The sequence below is a fragment of the Aphidius gifuensis genome, linkage group LG3 (genome assembly GCF_014905175.1).
Source record: "Aphidius gifuensis isolate YNYX2018 linkage group LG3, ASM1490517v1, whole genome shotgun sequence".
In the NCBI taxonomy this organism is placed as follows: Eukaryota; Metazoa; Arthropoda; class Insecta; order Hymenoptera; family Braconidae; genus Aphidius; species Aphidius gifuensis.
The window spans coordinates 24,324,996-24,343,548 of record NC_057790.1 but is presented as its reverse complement, the minus strand read 5'-3'; the positions used below and the strand labels follow the sequence as shown (position 1 = coordinate 24,343,548).

Below are 18,553 nucleotides of genomic sequence, written 5' to 3'. Positions count from 1 at the left end.
GATTCTCTACTACATTTTTATAGCTTACATATAAAACATACGTATATTCCCATAGCTTGGCCACAGGACATACCTTTGGGTAATCGTTTTGTGATCAGGTCTATATCGTTGCTGTATCTATAATATACGATGTCACAAAAAAATTTGCCTGACATGCTTTAGTCTATATCATGTTTGAATATAAATTGTTTAAATATTTTATATCTGTTACCAAGAAAAAATTTATATATAAATTTAATAAAAGCATAAAAGAATTTCCTCCTGGGGCAGAAAATTTTTTTAATCAACACAAAAGACATACAATTAAATCAAAAAATTTACTGCTTATTTCAACAGCTTGCAGAATTCATGATGAATTATTTTATTACGATGTAACATTTTGAACAAAAGAAATATTATGGAGGATTTTTTTTTTATAAATTGTAATGGACATGTTGTTTGAGAAAAAAAAATATGTAAGCTTTCCTTAATAAAAATCTATAAAGTAAGCTTACACTCTACTATGAAATACTAGAGAAAAAAAATTAGATAATAAAAGGAAAAAATTTTATACTGAATTTTTATTTATATTATTATTATTATTATATCTTATATTTTTTCTTTAAATCTATATCTTTATTATGAAAGCACTGACAGCTTCACAGTAATCTTGTAAATTGTTTTAAAAACATTAGCTCGTATATTCACTGTGCATCAACGTTGGCATGTTAATTTTTCAAGAGGTAAAAAAAAAAATTTAAAAGTGCTTTTTTCCATATTTTTTAATGCATTGTTTCATCAGCAACTAATTATACGTGGAAATATGCAGTACAAAAATTAATAACAACTTGGAATTGTAATAAAAAAAATAATACAAATACATAATAATAATAATACTAAAGAAAATAAATAAATAAACATTCAAAGACTCAGTAATGAGGGAAAAAAAAAATAAAAAAAAATAATACTAAAAAACTTGAAAAATGTTTTTTGCTATTTTCAGGTACTTTCGACTTTTTCAGAGTTCATTTCTCGTTACTTGGATGAACGACTTGGAGAAAAACTTGGGCCACAACTTGGTTAGTGCATCAGGCATGCAGTGAAAAACTCAGTGTGCCGTTTGCCACTTTTGCAATTCTTGAAAATCACAACTTACTGGTTTTCAAGTAAAGAAAAATCCATATACAAAAAAAAACACACACATGTACGTCTGTATGTATTGGAAAAAAAAGGAAAAAAATAATATGAAAAATATAAATATAAAAGCGAGTTGAAACCAAAGTATGGGTATAAATATATATATACTATTTGAGCTTTAGAAATATATAAAAAGAAAAAAAAGAATATGCCAAGAATAAATTGTATGTTTACTCTCTATATATATTTTTATAAAACTGTTGTACTTAAAGTAGAGTTGATGTGACTTGCGACATTTTTGTTGACTTCACATAAACGACAATAGAAATAATTTTCAAGCCGCATTATCCATATGCTATTGTTGTACATCTCATATATTCTACTCACTATAATATGTATATTTTTTATCATTATTATCATGATATAATATTATGACTTTGTAATAATACTCTTTACCAATTTTCATTTTTTTTCCGACCCTTATAATTCAAAAAATAATAATGAAATAAATTATCTGTCAGCAGAAAAAATATTGTTAAATTAAAGCTAATTATTTGTCTTTTATATATTTTCACATTAAATAAAGATTTATATTATTTTTTTTATTTTTCATATATCTAGTGAGTGACTTCGTTTTAGATTCATGAAGATTATATGCATTTCTAGCACGCCCCACATGGGAAATTGGACTGAGATTGTCCTTATCATCGTAAATCACGTAACTGATATTACAAACCTGCTTTCATCTATAATGTTAACACGGGCTTGTCGTTTTATGCGCAACCTTAAGAACGCTTGTCAAAAAAGGAAAAAAGAATATACAGTTTTTTTTCTTTTTTATCTCACACTTTTTAATATTTTATTTTTATTTATGTTTGTTGTTGTAAATAAGCTTTTTTGCATTATCTCATAATTTAAAATAATAATAAATATGTTTACAGTAAGTTCCTGTTTTCAATTATAAATTCAAAGCCAGGAAGTTTGTAAGACTTTTCAGATCACAAAAGTCGTCGAGGTAACGCTTGTTGTTATTTCCCAAGATCTTATAAACTTCCTGACGCTTATTATAACCCAACATAAAAAATATATATATACATAATCGTATGAAAATAAAATCATACTACAAAAATATTATTAATATTTGTAAATAAAAATAAAATAAATTAACGATGTAAAAAAATTTTCAATCTATATTATCGAAAGAAATTCTGCATGAGATATAGATTAGGCTTTTTTACATTTTAAATAACAAAAAAATTTAAAAAAAAAAAATTTCAAATAACGGTGGCTATTCGTATAAATATATAGATATAATAAACTATGAAATTCCCACTTGTGAACAAATTTTAAACAATAGAATTCAAGCCATAAAGGTATAGGTGCTTTGAATGCATAGCGTCAGGTTAGCTTTACAGTGAGTAAAATTAATGCTCGTCAGATTTACTGACAACGAGTGTTCAGTATACCCTAAATTTACAACAATAGCATGCATTTATATATATATAGATTTAATAAAACGAGAGACAGGTTTGTACTGGCAATTAGTCCGTTGGTAGGTGTCAGATTGTCGTAACAGGCATTCGTCAGTGTCGGGCAGCATGTCATATTTTTTTCACTATTATACATATAGCATAAACTGCATTATTCTTAAAAAAGTAAAACAAGTTTTTATATATGAGTTGAAAGAATTCATAAAACATAAATAAACATAATAAAAGGCAGTTAACACTTTGTGATACTTGCGACAATTTATCCATTATTCACTTAGAGCCTCATTTGAGAAAGAAAATTCTTGATATATATTCGTTTGAGTATTATATTTATCGTCTACGTGATTTAACCGGAAATTCATAAAGCCAGTAAACTAACATTAACAATACCATAAAACTATTGCTAATTCAATAAATAAAAAAAATATTTTTTTTGTTGGACTAGCAATGATAATCATACTTGTTTTTGCCATAGTTAAGACACTGAGAAATAGCGATCTGATAATTTTGAATTCAGAGCCATGAACATGCGGTATTTTATCAAAGAGCTTACAAGAGCTGTGTATATAGTAATGATAAATAAAAACTATATATGTATCTGTGTTGGTAAATAAATGAACAACAAAACAATGAGATAGTAAGATTTTACCAAGTTCAACAAAACATTTGGTTAACATTGTAAACTTAATCATGTTACATTTAACAAAATAAAATTAATTGTTTATATTTATTGTACTGTTTGATTACGCAATGCAAGAAAATACAAGGAATATATATATATAATTACTGTTGGTGCAATGAAATTTCCATAGATAAAGAGAAATATTATTTTAAATAAAAAGTTTTTTGGAAAATTAATGAGAAAATAAAGTTATATAGACAGTTTTCTTTTCGTACATAGGAAAGTTGGTCAAAGGAAGCTAGTTAGATAAGATAAGTGATGCTTAAAATGAGCGTAATAATTGGATTAATTAGTGTAAAGAAGCTTTTCCCTTTCAAATTAGTCAATCAGTATATATAAACTTAGTACGAAGCAACTGGGTCCAACAGCTGATATACTCAAGCTGATGTATATACACAACTGTACATCTACTTTGAAGTCTTGATATGTGGTTTTAATTGTTGGATAATATAATTTAGTCAAGAAGGAGAGGCTATTGTATTGTATCACACCTGATGTTTCATAGGGAACATTGATTGACCAAATTTGTTTAAGATAAATAAATCATTGTTTGTTGTGTGGATAATAAAAACTCAATTGACAATTTGGTTATAAAAATACTTTTATCAAGTCAATGAATTATGAAGTTTATGATTTAGCAAAAAAAATAGCCAAATAATTGTAGTTGGTTATAATTTTTAAATTTTAAATATATTTAACCAAGAATTGTAATGAGTAAAAGATGAAAGGGTGAATAAATATTGAATAAACTTAAAGATCTATATATGGTATGTCTTTTTTATATATTTTGAAGGAAAAGAAAACTTAATTATTTGTCAAATAAAATTAAAATAAAAGAAAAAAGATAATCCAAATGGTTTCTAACTTGACAATATTAAAGTTGCTTAAATATTCTTAGATAACTATTGTAATATTTGCACAATAAAAAGTTGAATACTTTATCCACAAATATTCTCTTTGATCTTGAATCAAATGAAATGAACTAACTTTTTGCCAAAGAAATAAATATTCAATGATTAATGGTTTCATTTAGGGTAAAAAATAAAAAAAAAATGATTAATTCAAAGATCAAAGTTATTATAAACGCTTTGGCTGAATAAAGTTTATAATCGTTCATAAGTAGCTTATGTTACAAAAGAAGGCTAACGAACAAATTTGTCAAATAATAAAAATAACCATGGTAAACGATGTGACATAGTAAATTTCAGAGTTTCATTAGGCAAATGAATATAAATTATGAATTCATTACCAAGTTATATCCGAATTATTAAATAAAAATCAAAAAGACTAGTCCGATGGCTTATATCGAAAAAAAAGAAAAAGAAAGCAAAAAATATAGTCACGATCTTGCCAGGATTCGAACCTGGAATCTTCTGATCCGTAGTCAGACGCGTTATCCGTTGCGCCACAAGACCATTTTGATATTCGCTGAGTCACAGGGCCATGCAAAAAGTGGCATAGTTTGGTTGACTATAAATAACCTATGATAGAAAACTTGACTCAATGAGCATTTAAAAATTCCAGGGTTGGAGCAGTTTGGTATCTTATTGGAAACACAAATAAACTTTAAAAGTCACTTATTATTATAGAGTCAAACATCAACTGATAAAATAATTAATAAGGTCAAGCAATGAGTTTGTTGATACATATATATTACAAAACTAGAATAACACATTGAGAAAATATTTAAAATAAATTATAATGACGTCATAGATCTCTGACCTAAGGCACTTGTCATTCTGTTAAGTTTTTCTATATCCGCTGACATTTCACATCTCAAACTTATTTAGAGAACTCTCCCTCAAATAGTGTCATGTATAAGTATATATATTTGGAAATCAATAGATACTGTAATGATAAGCGTATATTAAAAAATTATCCAATGGGTTTCGGTTTGTTAAATACAAAAGTATTTATAACAAAAAACTGCGTCATATAAAGTGCCAAAGGTGACGACTAATGAAAAAATTTTGTCAATTAAATATCTACGTAAGAAGCGAAACAATTTAGCATGTTTTGTTTAGAAAGCTCTAAATGAGTTTGGAAAACTTTAATGACAAACTTTCTGGTCTTTAAAGTAACTCAAAACTAATACAAACAGTCTAAAACTAAAAAAGTAACTCTTCAACTAGTTCACACTTATAGACATTCATCTTTCAATTTTGTTCGGACATGTATTTTGTGGAGTCTGCACATATTTTTATTTTAAAGCTTAGATGACATAGATATTGAAAGATGAATTAAATATATATTTTTTTTTTTGTGTTTATAAATATTTTTGTGTATATTGTGCTTGAAGTTTGACAAATACAATTTAAGAAAATGCATCAGATGACGATTTAATATGTTGATTTCATTCAACATTTCATCAGTAAATCACCTTATATAGACGATGCTATTATCCACGAGTTGCCCACTGTGTGGAACAAAGCGAGAACGATAAACGAGCAACTTGCATGCTACCGAGACAGAAGGCGGCGCTTTACCACGGAAATTACCGCAGCTGGCACGAGAGTGAGAAGCAAGAATGGCTAACTCAACCTCTCTCAATTCTCTTTACTTCCTCATTCAACTTCCCACACCTCCACTCTCTCTCTCTCTTTCTTTTACCCCAACAAAATACCTCACACGTACACAATCACATATCATATGATATACATAGACAATTTTAGAAGGTTCCTCGACACGAACGTGAATGCTAAAGTTTAGATCTTAAGATAAGCATATCTCAAAATTTTGATGCCTCTAGGTGTCTTCAAATTGTCGAAGCATCAATTAAAATATAGAGAAACACATAAAGTGACATTATGTTACGAAATTGCTGAATACATAATAATATTCTGTTAGATAGTGATAATAAACTTTACTTTGCTTCCATGTGAATATTGATCAGATAACTGATTCAAAAAAAAAAAAAAAAAAGGGAAATTATAATCTTTTATATATGAATGAAGTCTTACCGTAACAGAACAAAAAATAGAAGCAAGTTAATTATATGCTTTATAAATTTTAAAGAACAAATCCGATGTAAAAAAATTCTTATTATATCATGTGAATAAGTTTAAAAGAAATCACTTTATCAATTAAAGTCAGAGATAATGAATGCTCAGTTTGCAGAAGACAGAGATTCAGTTGACTCTTTGGTTTGGTGAAGGCTCAAAGGCACAGGATAATTAACGATGAAATCCTGGTCTCTGTGTCTCACAATTCATGGTATTTCATGATTTGGACAAGCAGTACAGGGGGGAGCAACGGAAGAAATCTCATGTCTGGGCGGTTCATTGAGGCGTTGAGAGAGGGAGAGATTGCAAAGAGAATCAGACATGGTTGGGGAACGACAAACAATCAGCAACGAATGCAGACAACCTGGGTGGCCAGTATCTAGACAAAAAAAAAAAAAACAGCAGCAGCAGATAACATATTGTTAAATTTTTGATAATATTTTTAATAAAATTTTTGCATCAATTGAATGGCTGAATGCTAATCACAACACTCAAAAACAAATCACAAAAAACAAAATATTGATAAATTCTGGTCATGATTTTATATAAAGAAAAAATAAAAACAAAATACTAAATTTTTTTTATTATACCTCAATTTGTTTTATACAACAATTTATCTCACAATTCTGATGGGTTTGCATTATTTTGTGAATGTATAGACAAACTCAAGCGTATTACAATTGGGGCGTATCAATAACAACCAGAAAACCTGGATTCAACTTCAAACTGTTATTCCGAGATTTTTTTTTATACCCTTGTTGGTGCGTGCTGTACATATCGATTTAAATTTTCAAAATGCCGTTAGTTAAATTCATACACGCGATACAACACAATGTACGTGTTTTCTACATTACATAAATAAATTGAAGCTTTTCTCGATTTAATTCGCACCATTTTACAGCCCTTTCTATTTTTTATTTTTCTACTGGTCCTCTCGACGGTCCATGGTTGGTTAATTACAATCAATTTATTATTGAAAACTATACGATTACACCTATTTGATATGCCGCGACACTCAAAACTCGTACATCACACTTAATCGTTGAATATGGAACAGGTGTTCTCTCTAGCTATATATACACAAACCCTCATCTCTCAAATTCAACTAGCTCCCACTTTTTCATGCACATTAAACAGTATTGTTTCAGCAAATTTTATTGTTTAATTTGCGTTTGCATATTTCGAAAACATACACAGAATAATTTTGATAATGAGATTGACTACTAATGTTTCACTAATTGTATATGGGCTGGGAAAAATTTCTCGACACTGGGATTGTCAATGCCTGTTTAAACTCAACAGAAGAGACTTTAGTTTTAAAAGGCGCAATTTAATAATAAATATGGACGTTAAATGCTTATGATATTTATGAAATTTTTCATCCTGTACTTGTCATGTGTAAATTGAGATAAGAATGTTTTATTATTTCTTTTTCCATCCGTTATTTTATTTTTTGTCACAGGTAAAGTCGGATCATCAAGGATTAAAAAGCCCTCCCTAGAATTATACTGGCAGTATTTGCCGAACAAAAAGTCTCCCAAGAAGATTACGTGGGGGTAAAATTGCTCATGGATTTGTCGTACTGAAACAGCTCTTGCGTGTCTGGCTGGAAAGGATCAATTTTTTTATATTTTTTTTTCGTAAATTTATAAATTCTAGTAGGCAGTAGCAGTAGCCTACTCTCTCACATCATGTTTTTTTTATTTTTTCATTCATTGTTTATTTCTTTTTATTTTTTTAGCTGATACTATATACCGGATTTACAAAACCAGTATTCGAAACAATACATCCTTGATCCTCCCACGCATAAAATTTATTCCGAAAATCTTGTCTTTTTCGTTTTAGCAAATGAGATAATTAATAAAAGTTTCGAAAAAAAAGAAAAACCTAGTCAAATGATATAAATATTAAATGTTACGAAGCATGTTACAATTAGACCATATATTTATACTGAAAATATGAAACTGATTCTAAGTGTAATTCAATCTGGTATACGAAAATTCAATTATGCAATCATAAAAACTGTAGAAAAAATAAAAAAAAATATATGATATATATGAACACTTTTCATGATTTATAGTGGATATTAATTTAATGTAAATAAAATATCAAAAAGTCAAGAATTTTATGTATACTTTTTCACGTCATAAATGTAGAAAATAAAACTGAAATTTCATTAATGTTTATGACGAGAAAGGTATATACATTAACAAAGAGCAATGGAAAAAAAAAAAAAAAAGAAAATTAAACGAAAACTGAACGAAAAAAAAATGGAATAAATAAATAATAAAAAAAATTTACGTCTCTCTGTGTCACCACGTCCAATAACACGCAGCAGTAATCACGATTTAATGGCTCAATAACCTTCACTGTGCTATACTTTGCTGATCGAAACAATATACTGCTTGCGAGAATCAATAAATCTAACACTGCTTATTTTCTGTCGATTGTCATATCTATACCTCAAAACTCATAGCAAATACTAAAATCCTTTTTTTTTTTCTATTTCTATTATCCTCAAACCGCAATTGTTATTTAACGTGTTTTGTTTTATTTTTACATACTATTTATGAACATTAACTGAAGCAATACGTATGCACACATTTCTCAAGTATGACTAAGCCAGAAAATGAAATAATTGAATAATAAATAAATAAATAAAAAATAAAATTACTGGGTGTTGAGCATGTACATGTAAAATGAAAACTTTTCATCCGTAATAATATAGTTCTGTCATTTTTATTATTTTCTAACCTTTGCACATTTCTTTGATTGACGACAAGGCGCGATCAAAAATTCTCATGCAGCATATTCGACAAATGATTTATGACACAAAGGTGCAATGAATGCATCAAAGTAAAAAATAAAAAACCACATATAACCTTTTGAATATAACGTAGAATTGCCATATGCGTACGTGCGTGTTTGATTGCGTGCACACAGAGTTCTCATGCCAATAATATCTTATAATGTCTTTGGAATGCCCTGTAGTTATATGTATATAAATATTGATTTTAAAAACGATGATAATAAATAAAAATTTTTTAAAAAATATAAAATTATTTCATGCATGTATGGATATTGAATTTTGTGATTTACAGTTTGAAAAAAAATAATAAAATATTCAAGTTTTTAATAAAATAGTAAATACATTCGATGAAGTGCATAATAAAAATTCAAAGAGACTAAAAGGTTTGAGAAAAAAAAATGATAAATTGACAACAAGAGTAATTATTTCGTGTAATATTAACAAAGTGCTTTTTAACTTTGAATGAAATTTACTCTACTGACAAATAAATAGCTAAAAAAAAATAATCAACACATACATTTACATGATTTTCTCTGTAAAAAATTATATCGATTATTCAATATTGAATAAAATTTAAAAAACTAAATAGAAAATTGATAAATTTAGTAGATTGAAATTCACTTTTGACCCGGAGTAAAATGAAAAAATACTGGAAAAAGTTAAAATCAATTTCAATGATAAAATAAAACCTATAATTGTTTGAAAGCAAATTCAAGTAAACTAAAAAAAAAAAATATGTTAGTTATATATAATACTCTTGTAGTAATAAATTTATTACTAAAGCAAAGTTTAGAAACGACCAAAAGTAATCTCAAGAACCAAGAACTTTTTTTTTTTTTTTACTGTGTCTTTGTATAAAAGAAAAAAAAAAAAAAAAGCTGTATATTAAATTAAAAAATAAATGAATAAACATGAATTTAAATTTTGAAATGAATGCACAGATTAAATTGAATATCTTTAATAATAAAAAATAATTATTATTATTATTGATTTTGAATTATAATTATTAACACAAACAAAATCATCCAACTATCGTTTTTGCAAAAAAAAAAAAAAAAATCGACAAATCTTGAAAGTAACTAAAACTTTAACATCATAAAGTATTTCTTGATTCATAAAAAAGTTTACTGCCAAGTTTTACGATATTTTTTGTTTTAGTTGGTAAATAAAGTAGAGTCTGTTGCTGTAGTTTACAAAAACAATCAAATTGTCAACTTATTTTTGAATAAACAAATATATATCTAAGTATTCAAGTTGATCAATAAAGTTTAAATTTAATAATCAATGATCAAAATAGCTAGAAAAAAAAAAGAAAAAGCCTGACAAAATAAATAAAACAAAATTTGTAATTTAATCTTTAGCAAGTTGACTTTTTTCAAGTTGTAATTTTTTCGTAAATCTAGTTATATTGTTGAAATACATCAACACCCCAGTCGTAGTATCACAAATAGCCCATAAAAAAAAAACTTTTTAAATCGCAAAAGTTTAATAGGTTTATGCGCGCACATTTTGTAAATCCAAGTGCACCACTAAGTCGATATTTTGTAGCAGAAAAAAAAATATATATATGTATTTTATAACATGAAGTTTCGTATATAAAACCTTACAAAAGGCTACAATATTTCATTTTCTTTTTGCCACGTATGAAACATAAAAATCTTGGTGTTTGTTACTGGCTAGCAATGACACATGTAGAAAAATTGCAGGTAGTAAATTTGAGCACGCTTTACTGGGCTTTTTTTCTCTTTGTTAACTTAACCATTTTATTCGAAGAGAAAAAAAAAAAGAATATAAAAATTTGTTAATTTAAATACGTAGATAAAATTATAATTTTATTTATTTTTTTTTTTTTTATAAACTATCGAACTTTATTTTTCAGTGTTTGATTATAATAAAAAAATTAAAAAAAAAGTTTTTAATAAAAAATAAAAATATGAGTCGAGTATTTTGTCGAAGAAAATTTCTTTTTTATGCTATATTAAATTGTAAATAGTGTAAAGACACCCAGGTAGAGACTGTATAGTTTTAATTTTCTTTTTCCTTTTTTTTTTTTTTGCTGGTGCCAATGTTCTTATAAGGTAAAAACTTTTCTATAAACCGTACCAATGAAAGAGGAGAGCTAGATTTTCAAAGTTTTGTTAAAGTTTCTTCGAACAGGAATAGCAAAACTCCAGTTATTCGAAACTGGTGAAAGAGAATAAGTTGTGATTTTAATAAACCTCAAGGTACTCTTATAAACAAGCTAAAAATAGTCAAAACTTTGTAAAATGGAATAAGAGTTTATTATCGAATAAAATATTAATAATTTACGTTTTATAAAAATTATTAACACAATACATGTCATGTATAAATTTATTACAACTTGAAAAATAAAAAACAAAAATTAATTTTGTTTAATCAATGAAATCTTTCAGTTTTCTTTTTTTTAAATTTTTTAAAACATAAATTTTTTCGCGATAAAATACTTTCTAGTTTAATATGCTAATTATTATTTTTGTTTGTTTTTATTTATTTGCAGTGTATGCACTTTGTGACGGTTAAACGTGTTCAAAATATTTCAGTAAAACCTGAAGATAATTCTTATAAATGAATAATTTTACGACAAAAATGAATTTAAAAAAAAACCCTTATCTTCAAGATTAATTTTATATGAATTATTTGTTTTATTTGGATGTAAATTATATTTTTCTTTAAAACCATTTAAATTTGCTGAATCGAATTTTTATTTTCCTCTCAATGTTTATGGGTACTTATATTAAATGTAAGCTCATCGTAAAATAAAAAAACACAACCCGGTGTAATTATTATATATGTTTTGCTGAGTTGAATTTATATTGCATGAGCAATAACAAATTTCGCTGATCATGCTCTAATAAGTAAAATAAAACAAATCGACAAATATGTTAAACACATAAGTAGATTGTGGCTTTGGAGTTTTTAGGCTATAAAATTTTGACTTATTAATTGGATTAATTCCTTTCATTATTTTGCTGCTTTAAACTCAGCAGTTTTGATATTTCAAAAAATTAAAACTGCTATTTATCGAAGCTATTAATAATTTTCCTGTACTCAAGTAAATCATTGAAAAATTAATTGGCTATATAAATTGAAAAAAAAAATATATAAAAAAAAATTAATAATAATTAAAGTTTACGTTATACATTGAAACGCGTGACAAGAGCCAAAACAAAAGGATTTTCTTGTGAGATTATCAGTATCCCTTTTTGTGAATAGCATACACGTTTATAGGATTTACGATTAATAAAATAAAAATATAGCTATGGATACATCAACAATTGATCAACGACCATGAGCTAATTTTTCAAAATAATTATTATCAGTGACATTTTCTCAATTTAACAAATTCAAAAAGTTTGACAAAAAAAAAACACACAAAAGTTTAGTGTAATAAGTATTTTTCCCAATTGTAAGAGAAGCCAAAAAAAAAAAATATATATTATAACAGACACCAGCTACATCATGAGTTCAAACTTTGAGTGGGAATAAAGACAAAAGTTGCATTTTCATTGCAACCCTCATCCAACGACTGAACAATTTAACGTCTCTTGTGTTTCTTTTAATGGTCTACAGTTGGAACAGTTTTTAAAAAATGATCCTAACCTTAATTTTCTACATTTCCTTTTTTTTTTTCTCATCTCTTTCACTGAATATACGATTTACCCCTACTTTAACAACTACTAGTTAAACTAAAATAAATGCGCGGTCTGGATAAAAAGATTTACTATCACAGGTCACAAATGGATAATGGCTACTATCTATACGTAATTCCTTGAAACACAAATGTCGCGTTATCCAATCTACTTGAAGCTAGGTAAAAGTATTATTTTTTAAATTAACATCATCTAAATTTACTTTGATAAAATGAATTTTCATTTGACACATAATTATTTAATTAGCTGCTATGAAATATCGACTCAAGCGAGCATTAATCATTTAAATTTATATTATAAATATTTAAGTCTTGACAATTTTAACAACTAATTATTCCCTCAAGGTATTATATATTGTGCATGCATATAATAAACCGACCCACAAAGTTTTGGTTACTTTGTAAGTCGTGAACTTTTATTTTCACAGATTCAAATAAATTTTAAATAATGCATTATTATTTATAAAGGAACAAAAAAATTAACTTAACTGTAATTAAAAGTCAGATGAATTTTTTTTTTTAGAATTACTAAAATTAAAAATTATCATTAAATAAATCAATTTTAATTTTATATCATGGCTTCATCAAATTGTCATATTATGAATAATTTAAAGCTCTTAACTGCACAAGATTTAAATAGAAATTTTTTTAGGTTGATAAATTTATCAATTAACAGTTTTGTGATAAAGTATTTTTAAATAATAACTTAATAATTTTAATGCATATAGCTCATAGTAAAAAAAAATATATATAGCTATATTTGGATACAGCCAAATGAAATAAATTTTATTCTTTTATATTCGTAAGCTATATATATTCACAGCTCGTGCTTTTATTTTCTTGTTCTTTCTTCTTATCAGCCGTGTTTAAATATATGGGAATTTGATAAAAAAGCAAGTATATGTATACTGATGTAGCCAAGGAAAATTGTAAGAACGTGAAAAACTCAAACAGGCCAAACAAAGTCATGGAAAAAAATAAAAAAAGAATAAGTCTGAATGAGAAAAAAAAAACTTGAATAAAAATAAAATAAAACCAAGTTGTTGTAAAGTGAGTATTCATGTGTAATATAGTGTTGATATTTGTCTGTTGATATAGAAATTTAACGGAGGGGTTAGAAAAACTTTGACAGGTTTTACACATGAGAAAAGATGAATGACCGGTTATCGTGTTCGACCGCAAAATTTTCACTTTAAATACCATATCCACATACTATGGTAAAGATATACATTCTACAAAACAACATGGTAAAGCAACTACAAACAATAGCATATACATTACTTACGCTCAGTCCATATTTGCACATTATTCTACAGATTCGGTGTATTCAAATGCAACTAACGTACTTTGAATGAAACATTCTGCCTTATCATACAACTATTATTATAACAGAAAGATTGTATATATGAAAATTTAAATTACAGTTACATATTTTATCTGCTAAAAATTCAGCTTTTATAATATATATATTTTTATCTTTTTAATTAAATGCCAAGTTACTATGTAAATATAAAATTTTTATGACAATATTATATGTATATTTTAAAATTATTTATTTCAATAAAAATAAAATATGTATTGCACTGACAAATAAATGTACTTGTTGTTAATTTTTTTTTTTTTAAATCGATATTTATAAGAAATAAAAAGAAAGATTTATAAATTGAGAAAATAAAATATTTTCAGAGCAATTTGTAATTTTGATGAGAATATATATCGATAACAATTATAAATTAAAGTTGAAGTTTCAAGATGAAAGAGAGATGTTATTACTAATGCGTGAGAAAATGCTTAACGTTTGGCAGAGCGTATCAAAGTTGTGAATACTTGACAGCTGATTCGCTGGAGCATATCACCCGCATTGTATTTGATATATAAAGTTAACTTAAAACTTGTTCATAATTAACAACTTGTTAGATTGTTCACTTGATCTGGCTTCTTCTCAGGGCAAAATGAAAACTATATATTTTATAAATATACACCCGAAAGGTAGTGAAGGAGAGAATTTAAAAAATTAATATGGTATATACCTTATCAAATAATGAGGATATACTTTGAAAACTTAACGTAGTGCATCGAAATTGATACTCTTTAATCAGTGAAAAGAAGATGGAGGAAAAAAAATAATATCAATAAATAATTATTGAAGGTTATAAGTCTCGTAGTCTCTTTAGAGTCTGTTCTTTTTTTTTTTTTCTTTTTTGAAGAACTTTATCGTATATATAATTCAGTGGCCAACAAAATCCAATTAGTATTTCAATTGTCTGTTTGGCTGTATAATTTTGCTGCAAATGGTACAATCTATTTACCAATTAAAAGATGCATTTTTTAAGACAGATATTTTATACAAAGTATATGCTATTTTTGAAATTTAAAAGGTCTGATGTTTAATCGTTTTATTTTATTTTTTTTCTACATATTTTATTTTATTTTTTCACACATCATAACAATAAAAATAATTACGATTTTTTACTATAGTGTAAGGGGAAAATGCGTAAACACTATTCATCGAATCTCTAACAAACTGTGCAAGCTGACACAGTAGTTTCAATTTTTTTTTTTTGTCATGATTTATGCTACCGTTTGTTCTGTCATTCCTATTTTTTGAATATTTTTTTTTATTTGTTTGTTGCAGATATTCTGAATTGAAGAAAAAAAATAAACAAATATAAATTTATTGAAATGAAAAAAAATAAATAAATCGAATATTTATTAACGAGACAACGAGTAACGCCTACAGCATTTATATTTTATTTTTTTTTTTCTTCATGTCTTTTTTTTACATTCAAGACATGATGAAAAAAAAAAAAAATTGGAATCATTTTTTCACGAATAAATCTTACTTTTTATTAGCAACTGTGTTTCATCATCATGTGGCTTTCCACCAACAATTTAAGAAGCATTTTTAAGTATTTTTTATCAGTAAGAGTATATCGGCCTCGGTCAAACTCGTTCAGAAAAAGAAAAACACATTAATTGGTTGAAATCACAGTGAGGGTCTTGATTTCATTAACGATAATGCTCATCTTCATTCTATCCAACTAAGCCTTTTTCAAATTACCACTAAAAATTCAAGTGAAATGAAACAATTATCTATTTAAAAAAATTATCAAAAAAGAAATAAGTATCCATTACAGAAATTAAAAAATTATTTTTTTAATAAAAAAAAATTGTATTTTAATCCATTATACAGTCGTATTGAATTTAACATTCATTCAGTATTTATAAAACAATGTTAAAAATAAAATAAAAAACATATACACTTTCAATTAAATGATTGAAAAAATTCAACTAGAATAATTGAAAAAAAAGTGATAATTTTTCTGGACTCATTGAAAAAACTTTGCTAGTTTTTCAGGATTATCCAATTTTTTGTATATACATCTTTGTAACTGTCTAGACTTAAAACTTGTAAAGCTTCATTGCCGTCACGTCTCTGGTGTAGATTAGTAAGAAAAATAAAAAAAATAAATAAAAGTACATATTATTTCGTTTATGCTGGACTTAAAAAAGAGCTCAAGTCAGCCTTATCTTTCTCACGATATTCACCATACAATTTTGTAATTTATTTATTTTTTTTTTTAAACGAAATACTTCATTTTAAAATATCAATTAAAAAATTCATAACCCAATGAATTTTTTGTGCTAGAAATTTTTTTCTATGAATGACATTTGTCATTGGAAATAAAATATAAAATTAAATTTATGGAAAATGCATTTGATAAAAAATTTTCCACGCATCAAACAACATTAAGTTATGTAATTTATAAAAATGTCTGGCTTTTGTTCTTTATTTTATTTTATTTTATTTGATCATCCGAGATATGCTGGTCCTTTCTTAGAGCTAATCTTTCTTCGCTTATATCTGACAATGATGAAAGACTTGGTTCTGGTCATCATTTTGTGTTAATCTTAATTTAGCTGGTTCGTCTCATGGGAATTCATCCAGTAAGTGGCAAATGACACAATTTCTAATGGAGAAATATTGAAGTTTGCTAACAGAAAAATATATATTTTCTCGGTTATGGTGACAACATCCATATGTACAGATAAAAGAAAGAAAGAAACAAAAAAATGATAGCATTCCATTATCATATAGGTTACACAAAGTTGTCAAATGTAATTTTGTAAAATAAAAAATACAAAAAAATATATTGTAATTTCATTTGTGTTTTTAAAATACTTGCAAATTGTATATCAAGTTTTAAAGTTGAAAAGTAATTGCAAAAAATAAATGCGTAATAAAGGAGTTTGTTTTAAAAATTGAAACAAAAATAGTAAAGAATTAGATAATATTGAAAACGTGTTGATTTTAATTTTGATTTTCCGTGTTGAAATAAAATTTCTTCAGTTCGAGAGATATGAAATTATATTATTCAGTTAAAATACTATATATATCACAGATTTATCGTTAGTTTATTGAAGCGAGATAATCGATCGTAGAGCTCACTGAATTAAAAGGCAGTCGGGTGTGTGACCACAAGTTCTTTCCTCATTGGATCTTTAACTCAACTTTTCTTATATTGATGTTGATATAGATATAGATAATTAAAAAAAAAAAAAGTAAAAATAAATATCCTGGAAAATTAAACACAGTGATCTTTCAACTGGAAGTATGAAATTTATTTTTAAAATTAGCAAACTGAATTAAATAAAATTGCAAATTTAGTGTACTTCAATTAATAAATTTAATTTATATTAAAATGATGAAAATAAATTTATGAATTTATTTTTTATATGTTAAAAAATTCCAACTACGTGATATTGCAAATAACAAATAAATCATGAGTCAAAAAAAAAAAAACAAGTATCTTCTGAAATCAGCTATGAGAAATCAAAAAATAAAAATATAAATAATAATATAAAATAGAAAATTGCTGTGTACTTATGGCTTCAGTGGAATGAAAATTTTTGGAAATTGTCAGGTGTATAAATTGAATTGAAAATGCGATTGAATTTACGCTTTACGAACTTGGTCATCTACCACTCTTGGGCTTCAATTTGAATTTTGTAATCACGTATTCGTGGCACACGAATGCACGCGCGATGCAACGTGTCAAGCTGAATATTGATTTTGTTGGTTCAGGTAATATGACAATCTAGTATTTCGATGATAGATTTCGTTGATATTCCTCAGATCGTATTGAGGTACCAATAGATACAAGATTCGCCCACAGACATACATAATAATACATAATGTTCAGGTGACAAGTGGTCATTATTATTTTTTTTTTTTTTTGTAAACTAATAATTGTATTTCGATGAAATCATCTTCATAAATTTAATATAGATGTTTAAAAATTGATGAAAAATTTTCTAACGTAAAAGATGACTAGACAATTCCAAACATTTGGCTTTTAAAAAAAAAATTTAGTATAGAAAAATTTTACAAATGTTTATTTAGTAATTTGGAAATTAATTCGTAAAAAAAAAATTATTGATGACAGCTTTGTGATAAAAATTACTGTACAAAACAAGCTTAACAATTTTTTTTTTTTTATATTTTCAGAACCTAAAAAATATACAAAAACGCCAATAAATGACTAACAATTTTAGATGAAACGTGAAAACTTTTTTCATTACCGAAAACGAGAACTGAATACGTACAAGATATATGGAATATATATAAAGTCATTTTACCTCTTTGACATGAATATATGTTGAAAGAAAAAATACTAATAAAGTCAACTAATAACATAAAAAGTAATTTAAAGATACTTATAATAAATAACTGGACAAGTTTATGTTTCCTTATGTAGCTATACTAGATGATCTAAAGTATCT

At 26.1% G+C, this 18,553-nt stretch overlaps 1 protein-coding gene and 1 non-coding gene across 2 annotated transcripts in view; both read right to left on the bottom strand.

Moving 5' to 3' along the window:
* LOC122853108 (mannosyl-oligosaccharide 1,2-alpha-mannosidase IA-like) overlaps window positions 1-18,553 on the bottom strand; it is a 123,351-nt gene that overhangs the window by 87,142 nt on the left and 17,656 nt on the right. The gene's annotated exons all lie outside the window — the stretch shown is intronic.
* Trnar-acg lies at window positions 4,631-4,703 on the bottom strand. Its single transcript has one exon. It is a non-coding gene; the product is annotated as a tRNA-Arg (tRNA).